A 20,666-nucleotide genomic window follows, 5' to 3' on the forward strand; every position below is an offset into this window, starting at 1 on the left:
GAGAAGAATAGCAAGAAATCCACAAACCCAGGTGTGTGAAGCTTGTTGAGTCAAATACTGTACAAGAAAACTCCAGTCTGTAATTGCTGCTAAAAGGGTGTCAGCTTAGTACTGATTAAAGGGTCTGTATCAAAGTTATATATATATAGTTTTATTTTTAATTTTTAATACATTTGCAAATATTTCTAAAGCCTTGTCTTTGCTGAATTATTCTGGGGTATTGAGTGTTCCTTGATGATACTGTAGAAAAAATGAATTTACGAGATTTTAGAATAAGGCCATAGCATAGCAAAGGGTGAAAAAAAGAAATATGAAATCACTGTATTTGTAAGACCCAAATTGTTTAAGTTAATGGAACATTTGCCTTTGTTTTGCCTAATTTGAGTAGAATGGAGGTTTCACACATATAATGGAAGATTCTGTTTGCCCCCTATAATCTAACACGTTAATGGAATGTATTTTAATGCTCTGCTATATTTCTGTATATTTCTTTATTTAGACAAAAGAGCGATCTCAGAGTGTAGTGAGACAGCCAGAAAGAAACACAAACTGTTAGACAGAAAGACATTGAGGGCATAAAGGTTTATGACTGCATTGTTAACATTATAGTTCAGGGGTCAGCAACCTTTCAGCAGTTTCATGGCGAACCTATGTTACAATGTTATTCCTCGTGTCGACATAATTCTACCAATTTTGTTATATATAATATTAAAATTGATCAGGTTATAATGGGCTTCAAAAGTATATACGTTTGAAGCCCATTATAACTGGATCTTATATTATTGGTCATTCAATATTTTAAAATACAGTGGAACCTCGGTTCACGAACGTCTCGGTTCGCGTACAGCTTGGTTCACAACCAAAAGGTTCGCCAAATTTTTGCCTCAGTTCACGACCACACACTCGGTATAAGAACAAAGCCAGTTTCTCTTTCAGTTTGTGGGCACCTATGATTTCTGCACGTGTTGAATTGTTCTCAGTCAGACGTGCCTGCCTGCTGCTGAAAGAGAGAGAGAGATAGAGCTAGCCACATGCCTACCTGCCTGCTACTGAGGGGGGGAGGGGGGTACAGTAGAGAGAGAGAGAGCCGCGTGCCTGCCTGGCTGGTTCATTTAAGCAGAGCCGCTCCCTGTTCATTGTTCTCAGTCAGACGTGCGTGCTTTACTTGCGCTCTCTTTGTGCTCTACAGTATTTCGTGTGCTTTTGCAGTTAACTATGGCTTCTAAGCAAGTGAAGAGTGGTGAGAAGAAAGTTTTGAAGAAAATTGAAATTGAAGTAAAGAAAGAAATTATTGAAAAGTTTGAGCGTGGCGTTCATGTTACTGATCTTGCCGCCGAGTACAAGAAGTCAAAATCTATGATTTCGACTATTCTAAAGCAGAAAGAATCTATTAAAGCAGCTGATATTGCAAAAGGAGTTACAGCGTTAACCAGGCAGAGGCTTCAAGTGCTGGAAGAGGTGGAAAAACTGTTTACCAGTTTACTCATTTACCAATTTGAAAACCCTCATGCTTTTAAGCAGCACAATGTAAACAAAGCCAGACTGCCAGTGATGTGGAGGGCAAACACGAAGGGTTGGGTCACAAGGAGTTTGTTTTTGGAATGGCTGCATGAGGCTTTCACTCCCACCAGTTAAACAGCTAAAAACACCAGAAACCCAAGAAATCACAAGAAAGAAAACACCTGAAGGAAAACATCTCTCCATTGTGGAGCTAGACTCTTCCTCCTCACTTCATGCCAGAACTCGACTCATGCAAGGTTAATTTTCTTGGTGGTTTTTGTATTACAGAGTTTTCAAAAGTTAATTTTTCAGTTTGTAGCATGAATTGTTGCAATGTTACTTTTCTCTTTTTTCAAATGTTCGCTTTTTTCCCTGTGCTTAAAACTCATTAAAGTGTTTACAGATGGAGTTGTTCATAGCGTGATTAGTTGCAATGTTACTTTTCTCTTTTTCAAATGTTCCTTGCTACAGAGAGAGAGAGAGCGCGAGCGAGCCAGCTTGTGTAGCTGAGCAGGGAGCCTGGGTGTTTGTGTCAGTGTTATTCAATGTTTTTACATTAGTTTACTATTACACTGTGCATTCTATGGTGTAATTAACTATATTTGTGCTTAAACTTTACATATATTTACATATTTACATACAGTTTGTATGGTCTGGAACGGATTAATTGTATTTACATACAATCCTATGGGGGACACTGCTTTGGTTCACGACCAACTCGGTTTACGACCAGAGATTTGGAACGAATTATGGTCGTGAACCGAGGTTCCACTGTACATATGATCATATTTGAAAAGAATGTTTTGGCAAATTTTTATTTTCAACACATTTATTTCAAATTATATTACAAATTATAAATTACCGTACCGTACTCACACTAGCAAAATCCACGCTTTGCAGCAGATAAGTAGTGTGTTAAAGAAGTTATGAAAAAGAAAAGGAAACATTTTAAAAATAACGTAACATGATTGTCAATGCAATTGTTTTGTCACTGTTATGAGTGTTGCTGTCATATATATATATATATATATATATATATATATACACACACATACATACACATATAAAGGCATATACTGTATACATATATATACATATCTACATATACACATATATACATATATATATATATACACATCCACATATATATACATATCAACATATATATACACATACATATACACTGCGAAGGACAGCCAGGTCCCATGCCCGGCAGGGACGCCCCTGCTACTTATGTTCCGTGGGAGCCGCCATGGGCAGTCCAATACCTCCCCTGGGACGCTTGGTGGCAGCCTCCCTGGCCGACTGTGATTCCCCAACCGCGGAATCCTCAACAGCTTGGTTGGGGCTCGGGGTGGCCGCTAGGGGGGGCTGTCTGCTTCCCACAGCCCAGCTGGACGAGTCTTCAGCCCCACCCGGAAGTGCAATTAGGACCAGGTGGCTAATCACCTAGAACGCTTCCGAGTGGGCTATAAAAGGGCCCAGCCACCACCACTCGAAAAGCCAGAGTTGGGAGGAAGGAGATGAAGCTTGTCTGGGAGGAGTGGTGAAGCGAAGTGGAGAATTGTGGTGTTGTGATTTAGTGTTGGTGCTTGGGACTGTGTTTGGGCTGTGTGGCACGGGGAAGACGTGTCCCACAGCTGAAGAAAATACAAGTGTCTGTACTTTTTATACGTGCCTCGGTGTCTTTCTGTGTCGGGTCAGGTGCCTATACAGCGCCTTTGTTACAACACACATACATATATACATATACACATACATACATAAACATAAATATACATATATATACACACATACACATATACATATATATAATCACACATACATACATATACACACACACACATATATATATATATATATATATATATATATATATATATATATATATATATATATATATATATACATACTGTGGACAAAGGCTTCAGACCAGACAGCAGGTGTAATTATAAAGCAGCTTTATTTTTGCAGAGTTACAGTGAGAAGAGTTTCAGAAAAGCAGACAATCAAATATACATGACAGCGTCAGGGCTCTTCTGAACCCCGTCTGTTGGGTGGGGCAAGTTTTTATACCCCTAGAATGCGTGATTTAATATCATTATGAAATGTAACAGTCAACACGTTTATTATACACAATCCTTGAGCCCCTTCAATGACCCTTGTGCAACTTCATTTCTTGGCCCCTTTTGTTATGGTGTTCAGATGTAAGCTAAGGGAAAACGTGATAAGGCAGACTCATGTGTGGAATGCTAAGACCTTGAGTCCTTTGCACAAATATTTTTCTGTTTGCTAAAACAAAGCATACTTTTACATGGTTTAGTAAAGCTTACTTCTCAGACATGAATTAGTACGAGGGAACGAATAGAACATTCGTCTTCCACAATACACACACAGACACATATATATATACATATATATACATATCCACATATATATACATATCTACATATATTTACACATATATATACATATCTACATATATATATACTGTTTATAGCAAAGTCCCCGCACTTTGCAGCGATGAAGTACAGCTTTTAAATTTTTATTAAGAAGAAAAGAAAACCTTTTTAAACTGAGGGAAAATATAACAATAACTATTTGTTAAGGATCTCTTTGTATACCACGTTGTCAGTGCTTACTCTTGAGTAAGTTGTCCAGGAGAAAAGCAATTTTGCCTCAAATCAATGGCAACCTTTTGTAGGGTCTGTCCCTGAGACTTATCACTTGTCATCGCGAAGCACAGCCTTACTGGAAATTGGAGGCATTTGAATTGAAATGGGAGATCAGAGGGTATAACGGGGATGTGAGGAATACATTCAGAGTGTGGAGAAACTCTAGAGACAGCGTGTGTATTAACTTGTTGATTTTTCTGTGAGTATTTGGTGGCAGCGTGACGAAGTTGCTTCCACAAGACCGCGTTAGCTGTGGAGCTCAGCTCGGCGCATATTCTTTTCCTACCTTGTCAATTGTGTAATGCGTTTTTTGGACAGGTTTGATGCATGGAAGTGATCACTCGTACTGCGTTCAGTCAGTTCACGTGAGCTGCTCTCTTGTGTGATGTTGCGATGTCCACAGCTTTATTTAATGTTAGCTAAGACCCGGCACTTAAAAGTTTCTCACTACAGCAATTTTAACTCCGTTCGTCGTAGGCATGACAAACGGCAGCGGGAGCGTGTCTATAAACTTAATTTAAACTTACGCTTTACACCGTGCTTTGTTTCTGCAGTAGCTGCACTTATGTATATGCTTGTATGCGTTTTTTCTTCAGCGCTCTTTGGAGCTCTTCCTTGTTTACTACGTACTGCGTTCACAGTCATTTCACGTGTCGCATCATCACGCCTCCCACGGCCATCAAGCTGCAGTCTATTACAGTATATGGATAAAAATAGGTTCCAGTTATGACCATTACGCATAGAATTTCGAAATGAAACCTGCCCAACTTTTGTAAGTAAGCTGTAAGGAATAAGCCTGCCAAATTTCAGCCTTCTACCTACACGGGAAGTTGGAGAATTAGTGATTAGTCAGTGAGTGAGTGAGTGAGTGAGTGAGTCAGTGAGGGCTTTGCCTTTTATTAGTATAGATATAAGTCGGGTCTTGAAACCTGAAAAACCAATCATAAAATCAGACCTCAACTTATATGCCCATTCAAAAATGCGACACTTACATATATACATTTTTTTAACATCTGCTTGCTTCCTCCAATCTCGCGTCACTTTCTAAGATGCATCAAATTTTTTTTACTGTAGCACAGTTACCAATTTCTTTCGCTACTTCAACGACATTTAATTTAAAACAAGCTTCATATTTTCTTCTGATTGAAGGCTCTATCATATATAAGGGATGCTCTTATGATAATGGTGTATGAGGGTGTGAGATACAAAAAACATAAAACAGTGCAAATGTTGCTTCAGAAAAGTTTGGGTATTACTGTGTGGTCATGTAGGCACAATACATAGAAAAACAAAAAGCAGTGTGCTATGTGGTTACTCTCTTAGGTGAGCGTTAGCATATCATAATCTCTTGGACCAATAGCGTGAGTTTTCCACATTAGAATTATACAACCAATATTATAAAATACCAGAAATTATACGGTAAAATCAAGTCCGACTTATCCACGGGACAACTTATGCGTGAGTATATACAGTACAATTTTTAAAATACAAAACACATAGTTTGAATAAGAAAAAACTATCAAGAATTCTAATATGATTAATCATTCTTTATTATTATTCAGAGTAATTATTCAATTAATGCGAAGCAACTGTATAACTGCATTCGGTGCCTTATTTTTGGTTTCAATTATTTGACTAAAATAACACTGCATGAAAAGAGCTGTATCTGGACAAATATGGTATGGGAAATCTCCGCTAAACTCTATGTCTGCCAGATGTATGAGGTAGAGTGCTTGGAAAGGTAGCATGCAAAAGGAAATTTTGTGAAACCACAAGATACCTTATGTATGTGGATGTAGGAATCGGTGGAAGTTTCAAAGAATCCTCACAGCTAGCAATGAGGTGTGATGGCTGTGAGGTGTAAGACCCTTTCATATGTCAATGACTGTCAAGTAGAGGTGTTGTCTTTGTTATAATAGCCGGGTGGGGGGATTAGCAGCAGGCTGCATACTGCTCTTCCCGAAGAGGCTGTCCAGTGTCTTGATGCGCTTGAGCGCAAGTTCAGCGAGCAAAGACCGCAGGAAGAGTCAAGCCATGCGCTTAAAAGAGTCAAGAGGGCACATAACGTGGGCACTGCGGTAAGTTGAGCTTTATGTTAGCCGACAATATAGTATAAAATTATACCTCGCCAAGTTAGCGCTTGGCTACACATCTACTTTTGTTCCTTGCGTCAAGCTTATTTAACAGTTTGTCATGTCCGAATTATACGATGCTGTTTGAAAAATCTTTGTTTCCCATGCATGTATGCGTGTATCTACTAAAGCGTTTTTAATTCAATGTTACAGGAAGCTGTAAGGCGCCTCCATAATTCGGAAAACAGCCTGCATAAATATGATCCACAAACTGGGTAAGCAGTGTTTTTTTTTATATGCTATGTATGGGGTTTTATGTAATCATTTTAAATGTAATTAATGACACTACTGTCTTTCCACACAGAATAAGTTCACCTCATAACCAGGCAGTAATGACACATCTGCTGGAGGAATTGAAGACGACTTTTGCAGATGCAGACCCTGAGTGTATAAAGGGTAATTTATACACTTAATATTTGTATATAAAGGGGAATTGTTATTATAATTATTTTCATGTCCCCTTAATTGTTGTCCCTCTAATAATTTGAATTGGTTTTGTCACTTCTATGAATTATTTTTTTGTTCAGCATGCTGTAGGACTTACTATGAGACATTGAGGAGGAAATACTCTTTGTCTCAGCCAGGTAAGTCCCAGCTAAGAGACTCCATTAAGATAGGGGCTAAAAATCGACAAAGAAAAAGACGAGTAAGTGTACAAATTAATATATTATATATATTAAGTTTGGTACAACTCTGGGTGTTTTTAGGGGTTAACATATGGTGTGTTTTGCAGTTGCTGGAGTCCAGGTCTAGAGTCATCCAAACAGATGCAGAGAGAGAACTGTGGCAGACTGCAATTCTGGACCTGATGTCCGATGAAGAGGATGCCATCGTTGATGGAAGACCGGTGTGGGTTGCGAGGTCTCCACCTCACAGGAACCCACAATTGTCTGAGCTTTGCCAGCAGCTTCAGTCCAGATTGGAGGCGGATATGCGCTATGCTCTTACACACCGTTAGCGTGTAAGAGCTGATGGAATCGGGCCAGAAGAAGATTAATTTTTGGAACTTTAATAAGCACTGGTGCATGTGTTTGTTTTAGTTTGTTTCATTGCTTTTAATTTACTTGCACCGTTATATTTGCACATTTTTTTCTCCATATTTTCAGTTTTTTCTTATTCTTACGTTGTATATTTATTAGTGTTTGGTTTTATTTTAATAAACACATTTCTGAATCAATTTTATTCTCATTTTTTAAATGGTGCGGGGGATGTATAGTACAGTGGGGGTTGGGGAGTGTATATGGTCTGTCTACATACCTGCCCAATAACCAATCAAGTCACTAAGCTATGAGGGCTTGGGTTGGGTTAAATAAGAAGTGTGACCAATGGAAGTGTTTTTTTTTTTTGTTTTTTTAAATCAACCAATCAATGTTGAGATAAAAGACCAATGTAGAACAGCATAGTTGTGCAGAGGTGTAAAATGCAAATGGTTCTTTAATTGTGTGAATGTCTCCTTGAAAGAGCCTTGAGTGGATTAGTGGAACAAATGGCTGTACCATGGAAGAATCCCTCAGCAAGATACATCCGAATTGGTATCAATCTGGAAGTATCCTAGGTTGGTGGAATTTGATGCATACGCTCAGTGGTACTTGTAGATACTTCCGAAAATCAGTGGTGTATACAGGAGTTTCCTAGTACAGATACACCTCTTTTCATGCAGTGTAAGTAGCTTGTTTCTTAAAGCCAGAAACAGCCCTTTTTACAGCTTCACTTTTTTTCACAGTTTTTAAACGTGGACTGATGTTTAGTTTGATAATTTGTTTGTACACTTGACGTAGGACACACGACACTTTCACAGCATAACGCACACACAGTATGGTCCTTTTGTTGTACAAATCCATATTCATTCGTCCAAGAGTCTTGAAAAGAGCGAACATCAAGTTTTTGTCTTTTATGAGTCATTTTAGGGCAGAATATTGCTTAATAATAACTGACAAAGTAAGATGTAGAGGACTGGAAGATATGGAACAAGATGCTGTGGCAACCCCTAATGGGAGCAGCCGAAAGAAGAACAAGAAGATATTACTTTATAATAACAAGAGGTTTGTTTTAACATACCACGGCCTGCACTGAACACATGGTTTCCCTTTACATTTGAGTCGCATGTGCAAAACGTAGGTGGGAATGTGGAGCGCAAATGCATACACTGCAATTAATATAATAAGAGGCTTGTACCACGGCCTGAACTGAACACATGGTTTCCATTTACATGTGAGTCACATACGCAAAATGTGGGTGACAGCACAAACGTGTGCGCTGTAATTAAAATATAATTTTTTTCAATCAGAGTGCCATTGAAAAGTGTGCTGTAGGTTGCCGATGGTCCTAGTGTGTTTGATAACATATTAAAAAAATTTAAGAAAAGTAACCCAGACACTTGAGCCTTAAACGGATCATCATAGGCAAGAACATTGTTTTTTGTGTGTGTATTCTTTTTTAGTTTTTGTGTGAACTGTTTGCTTTGAATTTCCCTAAAACATTTAAAACAGAGACACGTGGACTGTGGGATTTTTTTGTACAACAAGCCATACTAACAGCTAGAATACGTTTCTAGTAGCTCTATTTTGATCTACTTAGAAACCCTTGACAAATGTATTGCAGCACACACCTTTACATACAGCATTGTATTCAAGACCAGATCTGCACAATGCCCTCTTAGCTGTGAATCTAACTAATCTCTCCTCCATTTTTGACAATACTGCTGAGGGTCAACAAGGAAAGCCAAATAAAAATGATGTTTTCCAACAACAGATTTCTGCACTTTCTGGACGTTTTCCAGGTTACTGCAAATGTCTGGCCTTTTCATAATTATTTAGAATAATCATTTAAAAATCTCAGCTATAACATCTGCATGTGGCTAATCAAATTAAGGCTTTACTCTGTGTATTTTATGACACCTTTAAAATCTAATTGCAGGCTAAACAGACTGAATGTACAAGCAATGGAACTGCTGTAATATAATCAGGAAATGTTTTTAAACAGAGATTAGAAAACACAAAATAACACTAAGCAAAAATTATAGAAATATAACAAGCACCATATATGTAATAGAGTATATGTGCAGTTTGATGTTTAGGAAGTGTTTTTTTTTGTTTGTTTTTACGAACTAAAACCTCACAAAATTATTTTTTTATTAAAGTATTCACACACATGCGAATAAGGGGAGGGCGGGGTGCATTAAACCTTCTCCTGCTATCTCTACAGACCAGCCGCGGGAAAAGCTATCTGAATCAAGAACATCACTTCCAGTTCCGGCGCCTCGAAGAACGTCATTTCCAATTCCGGCGCCTAAAGAACGTCACTTTCAGTTCCGGCGCCAAGAAGAACGTCACTTCCAGTTCTGGCGCCAAGAAGAACGTCACTTCCAGTTCCGGCGCCCAGAAGATTGTCACTTCCGGTCCCGGCTCCCAGGCTGACGTCAGAGAAACACCACTTCCGGTCAACCTACATCACTTCCAGTTAAAAGTTTAAAACCTCCATCTTTTCCATCCTTCACCAGTTCGGTTTTGGACTCTCCGCAATCAACTACTCTATTGAATGGAAAACCAAATCTTTGCAGCTAAGAATAATATACGGGTGGCTGCCCCAAACTTTTTTACGTGTGTCAAGTCTCTTCCTTTTCACAAAGTATTCAAATATTAGCAGGAAACTAAAAGGTTTGTCATCTAATTTGTGGACTGTTTCCCTCATTATTGTGTTACGTCACTCAGCCACAACATTAAAAACACCTGCCTAATATTGTGTAGGTCCCTCTCATACTGCCAAACCAGCTCTGACCTGTCAAAGCATGGACTCTGCAGGACTACTGAAGATGTCCTGTGGTATCTGGCACCAAGACTTCCGCAGCCCATCCTTTAAATCCCATAAGTTGAGAAGTGGGCCTCCACACATTGGACTTGGTTTTTTTTTTGTACCACATTCCACAGATGCTCAATCGGATTGAGAACCTGGGAATATGAGGACAAGTCAACATCTTTAACTCTTTGGCATTCTTGAACAATTTCTGCAGTGTGGCAGGGTGCATTTTCCTACTGAAATCAGCCATTGCCATTAAGGAATATCGTTGTCATCAATGGGTCTGCAACAATCTTTAGGTAGATGGTACATGTCAATTTAACATTCACATGAACTCCAAGACCCAAGTTTTCCCAACAGAACATTGCCCAGAGCATCACACTTCTGCCTCACACGGGTTACCTTCTTTTCATAGTGCAGCCTGCTGCCGTTGCTATGCCAGATAAATGACACACACACACCCGACCATCCACATGATCTAAAAAAAAAACTGATTCATCAGATCAGGCCACCTTCTTCTACAGCTTCCTGGTCCAGTTCTGATGCTCACATGCCCAATGTAGCCACATTCGGCAGTGGATAGGGGTCAACAATGGGCACTCTGTTCAGTCTACGACTCTTTGGCCCCATGCACAGCAAGCTGAGATGTACTGTGTGTTATAACACTTTTCTATCAAGGATGGCATTCATTTTTCCATCAATCTGCGTTGCAGTAGGTCTTCTGTGGGAATGGACCAGACAGAATAGACTTTACTTCCCATGTGAATCAATGAGCCTTGGGAATCCTTGACCATGTTACAGGTTCACTGGTTGTCTATCCTTAAATTACTTTTAGTTGGTACGAACCATTGCAAAAGACCTGCCGTTTTGAAGATGCTCTGACCCAGTCATCTAGCCATCACAATTTAGCTCAAATCAAAGTTGCTCCAATTCTTAACATTTGCCTATTTGTACTGCTTCCAACACATCACCTTCAAGAACAGACTGTTCACTTGCTGCCCAATATATGCCACCCAGGTGCCATTGTAAGAAGATAATCAAAGTTGTTCACTTCACCTGTCAGTGGTGGTAATATTGTGTCTGATTAGTCAATGAGTTTCCAGACCCATTTGCCTCAGTGCCTGATTGCAGCCTCTTAGAGTTAATAGTGTTTTCTCATTTTGGGTAAAAAAAGAAATTCACAAGACATTTGATTACTAGTAATTTTTTATATTAAATGGGTTCTGGGAAAAACAAAATTAGGATATATATATATATATATATATATATATATATATATATATATATATATATATATATATATATATATATACTATATATCCATCCATCCATCCATCCATCCTCTTCCGCTTATCCGAGGTCGGGTCGCGGGGGCAGCAGCTTGAGCAGAGAGGCCCAGACTTCCCTCTCCCCGGCCACTTCTTCCAGCTCTTCTGGGAGAATCCCAAGGCGTTCCCAGGCCAGCCGGGAGACATAGTTTCTCCAGCGTGTCCTGGGTCTTCCCCGGGGCCTCCTCCCGGTTGGACGTGCCCGGAACACCTCACCAGGGAGGCGTCCAGGAGGCATCCTGATCAGATGCCCGAGCCACCTCATCTGACTCCTCTCGATGCGGAGGAGCAGTGGCTCTACTCTGAGCCCCTCCCGGATGACTGAGCTTCTCACCCTATCTTTAAGGGAAAGCCCAGACACCCTGTGGAGGAAACTCATTTCAGCCGCTTGTATTCACTTGTATATATATATATAAACTGCTCAAAAAAATTAAAGGAACACTTTGAAAACACATCAGATCTCAATGGGAAAAAGAAATCCTCCTGGATATCTATACTGATATAGACTGGGTAATGTGTTAGGAACGAAAGGATGCCACATCGTTTGATGGAAATAAAATGATCAACCTACAGAGCCCTGAATTCAAAGACGCCCCAAAAATCAGAGTGAAAAATTATGTGGCAGGCTAGTCCATTTTGCCAAAATTTAATTGCAGCAACTCAAAATTGTACGCAGCACTTTGTATGGCCCCTGTGTTCTTGTATACATGCCTGACAACATCGGTGCATGCTTCTAATGAGATGACAGATGGTGTTGTGGGGGATCTCCTCCCAGATCTGGACCAGGGCATCACTGAGCTCCTGGACAGTCTGAGGTGCAACCTGGTGGCATTGGATGGACCAAAACATAATGTCCCAGAGGTGTTCTATTGGATTTAGGTCAGGAAAGTGTGGTGGCCAGTCAATGGTATCAATTCCTTCATCCTCCAGGAACTGCCTGCATACTCTCACCACATGAGGCCAGGAATTGTCGTGCACCAGGAGCCACTGTACCAACATAGTGTCTGACAATGGGTCCAAGGATTTCATCCTGATACCTAATGGCAGCCAAGGTGCCTTTGTCAAGCCTGTAGCGGTCTGTGTGACCCTCCATGGATATGCCTCCCCAGACAATCATTAACCCACCACCAAACTGCTCATCCTGAATGATGTTACAGGCAGCATAATGTTTTCCATGGCTTCTCCAGACCCTTTCACTTCTGTCACTTGCTCAGGGTGAACCTGCTCTCATCTGTAAAAAGCACAGGGCACCAGTGGTGCATCTGCCAATTCTGGTATTCTATGGTGAATGCCAATCGAGCTGCATGCTGCTGGGCAGTGAGCTCAGGGCCCATTAGAGGACATGGGGCCCTTGGGTCACCCTCATGAAGTCTTTCTGGTGGTTTGGTCAGAGACATTCACACCAGTGACCTGCTGGAGGTCATTTTGTAGGGCTCTGGCAGTGCTCATCCTGTTCTTCCTTGCCCAAAGGAGCAGATACTGGTCCTGCTGATGGATTTTGGACCTTCTATGGCCCTCTCCAGCTCTCCTAGAGTAACTGCTTGTCTCCTAGAATCTCCTCCATGCCCTTGAGACTGTGCAGGGAGACACAGCAAACCTTCTGGCAATGACACGTATTGATGTGCCATCCTGGAGAAGTTGGACTACCTGTGCAACCTCTGTAGGGTCCAGGTATCGCCTCATGCTACCAGTAGTGACACTGACTGTAGCCAAATGCAAAACTAGTGAAGAAACAGTCAGAAAAGATGAGGAGGGAAAAATGTCAGTGGCCTCCACCTGTTAAACCATTCCTGTTTTGGGGGTCATCTCATTGTTGCCCTCTAGTGCATCTGTTGTTAATTTCATTAACACCACAGCAGCTGAAACTGATTAACAACCCCCTCTGCTACTTAACTGACCAGATTAATATCCCATAAGTTTCATTGACTTTATGCTATACTCTGATTAAAAAGTGTTCCTTTAATTCTTTTGAGCAGTATATATATGTACAGGTATATAAAATACAAATATATATAATATAAAATATTTTTATATGTCGAATGTTACAAAAAAGTATTCTGGCACTGCTGCTTTGTATTATTACGATGCAGACCTTGAATGGCCTAGTTTGTTTATCATTGTCTCTTAACAAACTTCAGTAATGTCAAAATATTATATTACTTTACATTCAGGGTCTCAAACTCCTGGAGGGCCACAATGGTTGCAGGTTTTCATTCCCACCACATAGCAGATTAGCCTAATTCTGGGACTGAGTAGTATGAACTATGTGGAGAGGTTGAAGGAGTTGAACCTTATCAGTTTAAGCAAACAAAGATTAAGAGGTGACATGAACAAAGTGTTGAAAAGTATGAAAGAAATGAGTACAGTGGACCCCAGCTGTTACTTTAAAATAAATTTGGTACCAAGAACATGGGACAGAGGTGAAAACATGTTAAGGGCAGATTTCTCACAAATGTTAGAAAGTCTTCTACAGACAATGATCCATAGACTAGTGTGTTAAATAACTTGAACATAACCTCCCTTGACTTGCATTTCACAAATTGCGATATATAACTTAACATCCTATTTACTTTCTTGATCATTTCTATACACCATCTGGCAGTTGATAGTGACGAATCCACTACGGTTCCCAAATCCTTCTCATAAGGTATATTTTCAAGCTTCAGACCTCCAATTCTGTATTCAAATGTAACATTTCTACTTCCTACAGTACATGCAATACTTCACATTTATTAAAGTTCATCTGCCACACATGTGCCCAAGAATGTATGCTGTCCAAATTTAGCCGATTCTTCATTATCTGCTTTTCCACCTATTTTGGTATCATCTGCAATGGCTTACTGATTATTGTTTATACAGTATATATTATGAAGAGCACTGACCCCTGAGGATCACCACTTTTAACACTACGTTAATTCCGAAAAACCTCCCATCAGCATTACCTGTTTCTTCCTGTGTCTGAACCAATTTTGCACACACCTATAGACGCACCCCCAATTCCCATGTCTGTTAGTCTGATCGCTAACCTCTCATGTAGTATCATACCAAAAGCCTTCTGAAAATCAAAATAAATAATAGCATATGTTCCTCTTTAATCATATGCTTTCTGCTTCCTCACTGAATTGCAGCACATTAGTGAAACACGACAATCCTCCTCTGAGCACAGCTTAAATATTTGCTAACACTCCTGTTCTTGCCACATGATGCTCAATTTTCTCCTTAATAATGGCTTCCATTAATTTACCAGTGATGCATGCCTACTGGCTTACTTGAATCATCCTGATCACTGTTTTCGTAGAATAGGATAATATTTGCTAGCCTCCTGTCTTTAGAAATTTCACCCAGCGTGAAGAGATTTGTATGTGCCAAAGGTGTATGTATGTAATTGGTAACTTTCTTAAACACTCGAGGATAACTGTTATCTGGTACTGGTCATCTGTTAGATTTCAGCTTGTTTAATCCTAGCTGTACTTCTCTCTCTACAATTTCAAATTCCTACAGTGTCTTTTCAGTACCCTTTTGGGACCAGGCATACGTGTACTTGTAGCAGACTTTCCTGTTTGTAATAGACTGCTTTCAGCTACTTGGATATTGTTGCCTATAGCAAGTTCGTTGTTAGCAGATAAATACAATTTGCCATGATTTTAGAAAGATGAAATGCATTCAACTATTCCAGTAAAGTTAAATGAATGTAAACAAAACAAAAGACTTCTTATGGCAGAAACAACTCAGCACACATCATATGAACAAGGAACTACACATGAATAAAGACTACAGTTGAGAACCAGCCAACCAAATGCCATTATGGAGCCAGAAACAATGACCAACATCAACATCTCCCCAGAACGGACAAATTAAATTACCAATACCATTCACAAAAAATCTGCCTAGAAAAAAAATATGTAAAGCATAAGTGAAAACTGCCCTGGACATGTGATAATTCCAAATGGCATCTAAATTACAGTGACAGCTGCAAAGCCCCAGAGGGCTTTTTAATATTGCAGACGTAAATCTTTCTTTTTTGGTAATTCAAAATAATGTGTTGTTACAACATCAAGGAAGCATTTCTAGTAACACTCAGTTACTTTTTAATGTTCCTACAGTAAAGTGATTGTCTGGTCTGTCCTTTCGCAATATGTAATTCATGTTGAATGACACAGTTATCATTTTTATGAGACAGTCCTTGTCTGTAACATTTATACAAGGCACCTTCATTTGCTTTTAGCCGAACTCATTCAAGTTTTCAATGAATGCAAGTTATCAATTAGAATGACAGTAAGAATTTAAAACCTTTGAAAACCTGACTTAAATTGTGCATCTATTCATGAAATATTTCATTGTTTTCCTAGTAGAGTTTTCCAACTGGGTACACGTCTTTCCTTTTTTTTTTCTCCATTAAATCTCAGGACCTGACCACTTTTTAATTAAAAAGAAACATATTGGCAGGTTGTCTGTTCATGTCAAATACGTGATGACAATCTGCAGCTCCACTGACAGGATTTTCTGACACAGTGCTTATAAATTTTGATTATTAGAATTGCACTTCAAAAAAAAAAGATGTTTTTAACTTAAAAAGTCACAGGCAGTGTGGTGTAATGGTTAAGGCTTTGGACTTCAAATCCTGAGGTTGTGGGTTCAAATGCTGCTTCTGGCACACTGTGACCATGAGCAAATCACTGTGACTGATAAAAGACATGTAATCAAATGTATCCCTCAAATGTTGTAAGTCAGCTTAATAATAATACTTTCATTTCATCGATCACAGTGATTTGTGACCCTGTGTTTAGAAAGAATACAATAACATCTTTCATTATCAATGTCTTGATCTAGATCAAAGGATCTGTTTATTATATACTTCTGCCTCATTACGTTTATTATGAACAACCCCAATTGTGGCAGCTAATTCAAACATTTCATTTAAAATTGGATGATGTGGCATGAGAATGTTGAGGAGTAAATATCAAAAGGCATTTTAGGATGAACGTCAATCTGTTAATCCCTTTCTCATTCCTTTCATAAAAAAAAAAAAACTAATTTATAACTGATAGGGTTACATTTTGAAGGAGTGTAGCACACCACAGGGAAAGTTTTAAACATCTTTCCTATACTAATTACTTTGCTTGAAAGATAACAGATGATAATAATATTAATATTTAAATTTTTTTTTGGATCCATGTGTTTCTTTATATCCCAAATAAACAATGTTAAAATTGCCTCCAGTTTCCTGATATACTGAATACTTTGGAGAAGACACAAATACAGCAATATAAATTAATTTTAATTATATTATTTTTTCTAGATAATGTTAGATAAAGATATAATCAGTTTATGCAGTTTGGTTTAACACATTAAAGTTAAATTTGAATAGGTAATTCATTGCATAATTATGATTTCCAAGTAAGATAATGAAAGAGGACTAATCAAATTTAAGCTTCCCTGCAGGGATGTTTGCAAGAAATGTTATGCTCTTATTCAAATTAATATTGAATTCTTAATGTTATAGTATTTATTAAATACATTTAATAAATATGGAGAATATATGAAGCCTCATAGTATTGGTATAAAAAGATGCAGTTCAGGTTCTTCCCTTACATTTTCCCAAATATAGAATTGTTTATGTGAAATAATGGCGAGGGTTCAATGACAATGTTAAATGAAAGTATGAGGCCACTGTGACTGGCGGTATGGAATCAGAGACAAGTAGCAAGAAACCTTGGGGTACCAACCCCGTAACTCTGTTTAATTGGGTTGAAACAAAAAGCAAAGGGGTGCACAGCGACGCAACAAAAAAGATACTGACCTCAAAATCAGCTCACACGGAGTTCTCTGTCTTGGTTTCTAGCCCTCAGCTCTTACAAAGAAGAGCGTTTGCTAATGACTCGTGGTTGTGAATGAGACACGCCTTGCTAGGCCTTCCCTTTTCATGGTGTACCGAGCGAAAGGGGAGTGGTCAGTGTTGGGTGCCCTCACTGGATGTCTTCTCAGGGCTGTGGGGGGAAAGAGAAGAATGCGACCCGCTTCCTCTCGATCCCGGAGTGGTATTGCTTATCTCAGTCGAGCTTGGAAGATGATCCCCATTCGCATATGCATGTCACCACATATTATAAAATTAATTAGAATGTTTTTTATTTTACAGGCTGCTGTAGTTTAATGCATACAGATATACTGGGTTAAAATCTAAATGTACGTGTTGTTCTGAATAAGTTACCCAAACTGTTCTGTCAAAGACATTTTCTGCATCAAAACACAGTAAGACCTAAGGGTTAGATGTGGCACTAGTAAAGAGCCCACTCATTTTTCTTATTGGCCCACCCTATTTTTTAGTTTAGCTTTTAGAAATATTGTTTTCCTCAAATAAAAATTAGCTTATACTGCATACATTCATTTTAATATACATCTCCCTTTATTAAAATATCAGTTTATTATAAACTTACATAGCAAGCAGTGCTAACATCATCACTAGAACAGTTCATTTAACTCTTAAAAAAGTGTTTGGAAAGGGCATATATAGGTGCCAATTATACGATGTACATATGCGTAACAAGAGTTTGTCCCTAAATGTTACAAATCGCATACCAATCATGACATTAACAGGAGGCCATCAAGTAGAAACTTATTGAAGTTATTACTAATGGAGTAGGTATTGGAGTAAAACGTGAACAATATCTCGACAAACAACCCATTTAGGTTTTATTAGCTAAAGGAATCAAGCAAAACTACAAAATGTGATAGTGTCTGATGTCGGAGCTGCTGATTAACTGTACAGACTGCATCTCTGTTGTTAGTCATTAGCACTAAAACATAAATAGCATGATAGTTGTAATTTGTTACTACCCCTCACTTATTCTGTTTCTCTTCTCGGTACTCAAATGTGGCACTTGGTGTCACTGTCCACTTGCCAAGTTGTTTTGCTTTCCTAAGGTAAAGTCATCTCTGATGGAGGATTGCAGGAATCATCAGGTAGAGGGGTCCTTTCATCGGATTGGCTGGCCCAGTGTTGTATCAGCTGTGGAATGGCCAATAGGGGAAGGCAGCTGGATGGCTAAGGTCTCCAGGACTCTGAACAAATCCATCCATCCATTATCCAACCCGCTAAATCCTAACTATAGGGTCACGGGGGTCTGCTGGAGCCAATCCCAGCCAACATAGGGCGCAAGGCAGGAAACAAACCACGGGCAGGGCGCCTTTATTGTTATTGTATGATACAATGAGATTCAATATGCAGATCCTCTGTAAACTTATTTTCCTATAAAGTGATAAAATAATAAATATGATACAAAAGTGAAAAATATACAATATGAAAGCATAAGTACAATATACAAGTACATATAGTACAGATAGTACAAATAGTTCATAAAGTGGCTCAGATTGTTTAATATTACAACTGTAATGCAAGTTTACACTAAGGTAATTATAATTATAAGTACAAACAGTTCTACCAGAAGCACTTGATGGACTGATTGAGTGTGTTGATATCTCTTGGGGTGAAACTGTTCCTGAGCCTTAAGATACACACAGGAAAGGTTCTGAAGCATTTGCAGGATGGGAGAAGTTCAAATAGACTGTGGTATGGATGAGTGGAATCCATGCAGATATTAGTGGCTTTCCTGAGGCAGTGTGTGCTATAAATGTTCTTGTGGGATAGAAACTGTATCCCAATAATCGTCTGCACTCTTGACACAAACCATTGTAGAGCTTTCTGATCAGCTGCTGAACAACTGTGATGCTGCACACAGATAGAATGGGTTAAAATACTCTGAGTAGTGCTCTGATAGTAACAACACTAATGAAGCATTAGTATTTGGAATAGTTTGACTATTCTCTGCACCATTATATTGTTACAAAATGATTAAAATCAAGTACCTTAAATTTGTAAACAATATGCAGTTCATTTTGGTGTACTTGATAAAGCCTGCATCGTGGATGTAAATCTAAGAAAAAGGGAAACGACACAGAAACAGTAGCACTGCTTTGACATATGATCACCCCAGTATATTACAGCATCAGTAACATTTTTATAAATAGATAATGGAGCTTTGAGGTTGGTTTAGTGTAGTAAAAAAACTGAGTAAATGTTTATTTGCTCTGTTCACAGTAGCTTACATGCCATAGGATAATTCTTCAAATCTACATAACCTTTTCTTTTTCTTATTTACATTTTATGCTTTCCGAATTAGGAAGATCTTTTCATTTACCTGTTACCTGAAACATTGGGAGGACTAAAATGCTGGCACATTGGTAGTGTTCCATTTGTGTTCAAACAGCTGGGAAGACTTCATAAAAGGTTCCCATGTGCACCAAACTGGACCTGCTGACTGAGGATTGTCTGCCAGCCTGCACACATGGAAACAGCTCTCAACAGTCTGTTGGTGTTTCATTAACTTGTATTGGGGGTCTGTTTGCCTTCAGTATTTGCTATCGGAGCTAAAAGAGTGTAAAATATGCAAAATGTACAAGTGTAACCACTGTCAAGATAAAAGTGAAATGGTAAAGTGTCTCGAAGTTGAAGTCTCACAGAACATTTCTCTGCTTTTTAATGGGAGATTTTGAAATTTTAAAACATTGTACACTGCGATGTATTAAAAAAATCTCAGTTGTCTTGACAAATAAATAAAGTTTGCCAAATTTCCACAAAAATGGCCCACTGGGGCAGAGTTGCTTCAGACAGGCACACAGACAAACAGACATGTGCCATCGCAAAAGGTTCTTCACACACCTAAAAAACGCATAGAAGATAACTAATATACAAATACACCAGCTGAACGAACAAATCTGTTATCAAATAGAGAAACAAACAATAAAACATTAAACCTGAACCATCCATCCCTCCATCCATTTTCCAACCCGCTATATCCTAACTACAGGGTCACGGGGGTCTGCTGGAGCCAATCCCAGCTAACACAGGGCGCAAGGCAGGAAACATACCCCAGGCAGGGTGCCAGCCCACCACAGATAAACCTGAACCAAGGTATTCAATTCTAGTAAAATCAGTTCAGCATTTCTGTCTATATGACAAAGTCCATAGTGTACGTCCTGTGGGTGTGTGCCTCCATCATCAGAATGGCATTTAAACATAAATCAGTTTCAAGTTATGAAAATTGTAAAATATGAAGTGTATTTTTATATCAACCACCTCAGCTATCCAATTAATGTTTTTATCAAATCAGCAAAGCCCTTGAAAGATACGTCTCCGCAGCAGACCAGCTTTTTCCAATTTGAAATTTAAAGGTCTCCAT

The sequence above is a fragment of the Polypterus senegalus genome, chromosome 5 (genome assembly GCF_016835505.1).
Source record: "Polypterus senegalus isolate Bchr_013 chromosome 5, ASM1683550v1, whole genome shotgun sequence".
Taxonomy (NCBI): Eukaryota; Metazoa; Chordata; class Cladistia; order Polypteriformes; family Polypteridae; genus Polypterus; species Polypterus senegalus.